The sequence below is a fragment of the Syngnathus typhle genome, unplaced genomic scaffold (assembly GCF_033458585.1).
Source record: "Syngnathus typhle isolate RoL2023-S1 ecotype Sweden unplaced genomic scaffold, RoL_Styp_1.0 HiC_scaffold_27, whole genome shotgun sequence".
Taxonomy (NCBI): Eukaryota; Metazoa; Chordata; class Actinopteri; order Syngnathiformes; family Syngnathidae; genus Syngnathus; species Syngnathus typhle.
In genome coordinates this window covers 432,214-438,377 of record NW_026871933.1, presented here as the reverse complement: position 1 = coordinate 438,377, position 6,164 = coordinate 432,214, and positions in this window count along the sequence as shown.

Here is a 6,164-nt window from a genome sequence, read left to right as displayed (position 1 = left end):
GGACGAGATCTGATGACTCGGTTAGGAATTGCAATAATTCCAGTAAAAGATGGCATGCGAACATGTTGAGTGAGAGATGTAGACTCATATGCTGCACAAGCAGGTGAACAGATTTGCTGCTCCTATGACATCACTCCCGAACGGAATCCCAAGCTACCAAGCAGATTGCTGAGTGAAGCTCGAAAACAATTGTCCCGACCTGAATCAGAAATGACTTGTAATCAATTACATGTCACCATGAATATCCTCACTGATCCACATGATGACTATATTGAAAGTTTTCTCAGTGACACAGAAGTAACTTTAACAATCACTGCTCTGTACACAGATCGCAGGTCATTTGCAGCTGCTGCTGTGCTCCTGCCCGCTCCTCAGAAAGACAAATACAAGTTGTCGGCTGTACCCCACATTTCATTGTTCAAACCCCACAGTGTAACATGGGCAGATGTGGGTTGCCGAATTAAACTTGCTGGATCTGTCACTGATTATGAGGACAAAGGTGATGGGTGGAGCTACAGTACCAGTTGTGACATGTGGAAGCAAACAGTGTGTGAAGTAACTGTTGGTAGGGCATGCGCTTGTGCGCTTCCCTGACTAGTTGACATTTGTTTGAATGAAAAGGAGGAGGGGGAATTGGCTGGGCTTCCTGAAAAACTGTGGACAAAGGGCCTATCTGATGTAGGACTTTTAACATCCATTCCCCCAGTACAGATTAAACCAAGATCAGAGTGGCGTCCAAGAGTTAAGCAATATCCTTTAAAACATGAGGCAATAAATGGGATTGCCCCTGTTATAAATGATCTTTTGACAGGAGGAATCATTAGGAAGTGCTCGGATTCTCCTTGCAACACTCCTATTTTTCCAGTCCAAAAGGCCAATAAAATTGATTGGCGAATGATACAAGATTTACGAGCAGTGAATGATGCAGTGCAGACAAGAGCACCTAATGTGCCTGACCCACACACACTTCTGAACACTTTGAAACCTAACCAGAAGTTTTTCACAGTAATTGATCTTAGCAATGCATTTTTCTCGGTGCCAATTCACCCAGACTCACAGTTTTGGTTCGCGTTTACCTTTAAAGGACAAAGTTATACGTACACCAGATTGCCACAGGGATTTGCTGTTAGTCCAACTATTTTCATTCAAGCTATCATGGCCTGTTTGGCTGATTTTCAGATGTTAAACAAAAGCAAACTTCTAGTTTATGTAGATGAGCTCCTGGTAGCCTCTGAAACTGAAGCTGCTTGCAAGGAAGACTCCATAGCACTTTCTCTGCAAAACAGGGAATAAAGTGAGCAAGAGCAAGCTACAATGGGTCAGACAGGAAGTGAACTATTTAGGTCACACTTTGTCAGCTTCTGGAAGACAGATACAGAGAACCAGAAAGCAAATCATTGCAGATGCACCGAAAGCTGAAACAAAAAAACAAATGATGTCATTTTTGGGGCTCTGCAATTACTGCAGAGCATGGATCCGACATTATGCGGAAAAGACAAAACCGCTGCTGAATATTGTGCATGGAGTCCCCATGGCAATGACAGAAAAAATAATGTGGACACTGTCAGGGTTTTCCAAAACTATCTTGATCATATGATTATGTTGGAATGTATGTAACCGGTAATAAATAACCTAGGTAGATTAGTTTTATGCTTATGTTGGTGTGTAACCAGTAATAAATAACCTAGCTTGTCCCATCCTACACAATGTCGTAAAACATCCCCTGCTCTGCTAATCTAGAGGTCAAGGGCTTTAACTTGTCTATTCAGTCCACTGTCACCCCCACCCTTTTTCTCGCAATAAAGATGCTCTTGTGGGAAGCGAGAGTCAGACTTCATTCGACCATCGCTGTAAGCACAGCGACGAGTGAACTCTCCGCCTGCAGGTGCCCAAAATGACTAACTTGTCTCCGAGTGGTTCTTGCAAAATAAGTTAGAGTGAGCACCACTCTAACATTTTGGTGCCGAAACCCGGGACCCTCATACCCGCCATCTGACTGACGGAGGAAGACGTGCTGCATTGTCGACAAGCCAGCGTCCATTAGGAGGACCTGGAAAAGAAAGTCCTGGGAAGAGAATTTCTTCGCTGGGCCAGCATCTTAGGTCTGCCTTCGTCTGACAGAGGTGGTTTGACGGGACCCGGCAATGCAACGAACCAGGAGACACGTAAGTTAAAAAAAAAAAAAAAAATTTAAAAAGCGCTGATACGGCTTTGGTTTGTCCGAGCTATGAGATACGGCTTTGGTTTGTCCGAGCTATGAGGTACGGCTTTGGTTTGTCCGAGCTATGAGATACGGCTTTGATTTGTTCGAGCTATGAAACGCGTAAAAAATTAAAAGTGCACGAGATACGGCTTTGGTTTTTCCAAGCTAAGAAACAGCTGAACGGGATAAGAAAAAAACTGTTTTTTTTTTCTCAATTGAAGAAGGGCGTAGATTATTATCTTTTTTTGTCCGTTTTTCCAAGCTGTTTGGAAGGGTTTTACACCCATCCTGGATAGGCCTAAAAATAAAAAGCGCTGGAGTTTGTGTGATTGAGAGTGACTGGTAGGATAAATTGGCAAAATAGCAGTTCTAGCATTGATCGACGGCAATAACACAGGCTAGTAATTTGTTAGAAGGTCAATTTAAACCTGCATTGAGCATCCTCAAAGAAAATAAAAAGATATTGAAAAAAAACACTGGAAAAACTAAAATTAAGATGAGAAAAAGGAACGATAAATCTCTAGCTCTTGAAGGAGATGAGTTCATGGCGAGTAGATTTCTTGATTGTATGTAATACATGCTGAAGTGGAAAAAGAAAAGAGACAGAGTTGAATTGTGCTAGACTGTGGTTGAAAGCTTCACAAGAGAGAAGAGAATAAATCCAAAAGACAGAAAGTTGAAAAGTGCTGCGACTATGTTTGTCAGGCCGGAAGACAATGAGGCCACAGTGCGCAGGCGCACTGTCCCGGCCACGGCTCCAGCCGCAGCTCAAGCAGAAGAGCAAGAGAGGCATTCCGCTCGTGTGCAAAACTTGTATACAACGACTATGCAGTGGGCCAGACATGCTAAAAAAGTGATCCAAAAAGGCAAAAGTTCTGATGTATTTCATCTAGATGATGATGGTAGTGATCTAGATGAAGATACAACGGTCATCTTCCAAAGTTCCCAAAGGGGCAGAGGAAGAGTTAGAGACCAACAAGGCCTCAGGCCGCCATTCAATTCAAACTCGACATCAAATTTGGACTGTTGAAATTATGGGGAACGGGGACACTTGGCAAGAGTGTGTCGTCGTGTAAAACTTTACCAATCAAAGGGCAGAGGAAGAGGCAGAGGAAAAGTCACATTTACAGCATGACAAGCTTCCTCTCCTTTGACCCCTCATGCTAATACAGAGAAAGAAAGAATAGATGCCCATATGACAGCAAAACATGTCATTGTCAGATTATTGGAACATTCATAGAGCTCCTGTCCTTACAAGAAGTATGACAATGCTGTTTGTATGCCCAACGACAAATTACCAGGGATCAAATTGTGTGTGTACACTAAAGTTAGAATTTGCAAATCAAGTGGTAAATGAATGCAACTTGAAGATAAATAAAAAAATTAGAATGTACTGTCCTTGTGTGCGTGGGAGGGACTAGCTCATGATCGACCACAGGAAATGGCCAGCCTGTGACAAATCATTGGTGCTGGGACCTGCCCTACGCGCGTGAGAGCTGTGCATGTGTGTTAAAATGATGAAGATTGGCTAAACTTTTAGTGTAAAGAAATTTGCTAGACTTTGGTATATTCAATTTGCACCGCAGAACAGAAACGATTTGGAAAGATGAAAATGAGAAGAAAAAAGAGAAATGTGTTTGCGAGCAGAAATTGATCCACACTAGTGCATGTTAAGTGTCGAGCCCTCATGAGAAATTTGAAAAAAAAACGACAGAACATGCTTTCAGGAATTGGAAGAAGCAAAATTGTGAATTTAAGACATTGCAATGCTACATTTAATAGGAATAATTGATTGATGGTGTTATCAAATTATACAAACTGCTATATGCGAGCTAAATCTGAGAAATTGAGTTCTTTAAATTTAAAAACAAAGGGAGAATCCAGATTAATTTGCCAGTAGTTTTTATGAGTTTAGTTTCTTTTTGGATGGGTGGATTGTTCTATCAGGAACCTTGAGTTGAAAATGGTATATGAATGTTGTGTGGTGAGCTTGGATGAATTGAGACCAATGTGATGGAAAGACTCCTTTTTGGAGACTGTGTGTGAGATGCAAATGACCATTGATGAATGATTGCCTTGAATGATGGGAAAATACAGTTTGAATGGTTGAAGCTGTTGGCGACTACTATGGAAAATTAGTAGAGCGACTTTGCTGAAAGAGTGGTTTTGAGCAAGTTGAATGCTAAAATGAAAAACATAGCTTTTGGATTAATGTTTAACTAGAGAAAAAAATGGAGAACCAGCAACACATGCAGAAGATGTGTGAACTGGGAAATTGAGAAGCGTTTTGGAAAGAAAGTCAAATTAAATGATGGAATCATATGTAGTAAAGAACACATTCTCCCAAAAGGTTTGTCAAGGTGTGAGGCATGGGTGTTGTCAAGCCTCAGAAGGAGGGAGTGAATAGGACAGATAGTGGAAGATAGTAATAATACAACACTTTACGACATATGGATTTTCTAATACATTTCGTGTCATACTGTGGTAAATTTCTATTCTGGTATCATGCAATGTATATCTCACTAGTAAGCCTAAGTGTGACCGGGTCATGTTTCGGGTCAGGTTCGTGCGGGATTGTTTGGGCCTTGGTCCATGGTCTCATTGGCACGAGACATCTGGTTCCCATTAACAACTGACAAGATATGCACCCGAGTGAGGAAAGGGAGGCTAACTCATAAATAATGAGGAGATATTGGGAGTAATCTGTTGGTCCTTTCTTTAAGACCCTTCCTGGTGCAGATAGGTTAGCAACAAGAGAGATTTAGAGGTTCAACAGAAAGACAGTTAAAAGAAAACAACATTATTAATTTGGACAGTTGCAGGCTAACAGGAGCATGAGAAAGAAGAGCTAAGAAGCCGGATCCAATTTGATCAGGGAGATTGGAAATTCACAACACCATATTCTAAGTCACATTTTTGAGCAAGCATGACACAGGCAATAACGTTTGAGAGGTCAAGACATAGATCAGGGCTAGATGTGGAACGCAGACCTCGAGTTAATTTTGAATAATGATACTGAAGACAATGTACTGTCTCATTAAATTGGAACTATAGACAGAACGTAGCTCAAAAAATAGGATGAGTTGCAGGACTTACAGTATAAAGACGAGATCGCTGTTACTAGGAGAATTTGAAGTTTGGTAAACAAACGTTACTAGCGAATTGATGGCAGCAGCTACATTTGGTTACAAGTTTGATGTCCCAGTCTGTCAGTCTCAGTGCCAGGATCCCTGAAACTCGATCCCGAGACTCTGCCTGCAGCCATGGACGTCTACAAAACGGTGCCTGGCTTTGAGGCACCTTTGGCCTTTGGCAAGGACAAAGAAAGACTGTTGTTGGACTTAGAGGGGGACAAGTACACTCCGGAGGAAAGACGACATCCTCAGGGACAAAAAAAGACAGTGAGAAGCGGAGGAACTCACAATGTTGAAAATGGACTCATTTGAACAATGGACTCATTCGAGAGTGATGGATGGGTTGTCTATGAAGCAACAACAAAAGAACACCAACTTGCAGCAGAAGACACATGGACATGAAGTGGCCGACGGCCAAATCGCACTCCTTGCTGTGGCGTGGCTAAACTTGGTGGGGCTTGAGTCAAAGTAGACAGGAGCTACATTGTGCACCGAGATTTGATAAAAATTGAATAATGCGTAGAGCTACAGAGAGAAGCATCATGGTCAGAGATTGAACAGATTGGACAAAACAAATAGGCTAAAACGGTGAGAAACAAGAGCGAGATCTGATGTTTTGGCTCATCAGGCATAAGAAGTAGAAATTGAGTTAGATACATTTTAGAATAGGACATTTGGACTAAAGTGAATTCAGTCAAGAGGAAGCTAGGTTGCTCAATGTACCTACTCAATAAAATAGTAAGTTCGTTGCACCACAGTGGAGTTTGGGTGGTCAGAAAGTTGGATACGTTAAATTTTTGACTTTCACACAATCATGCATAGGAGTC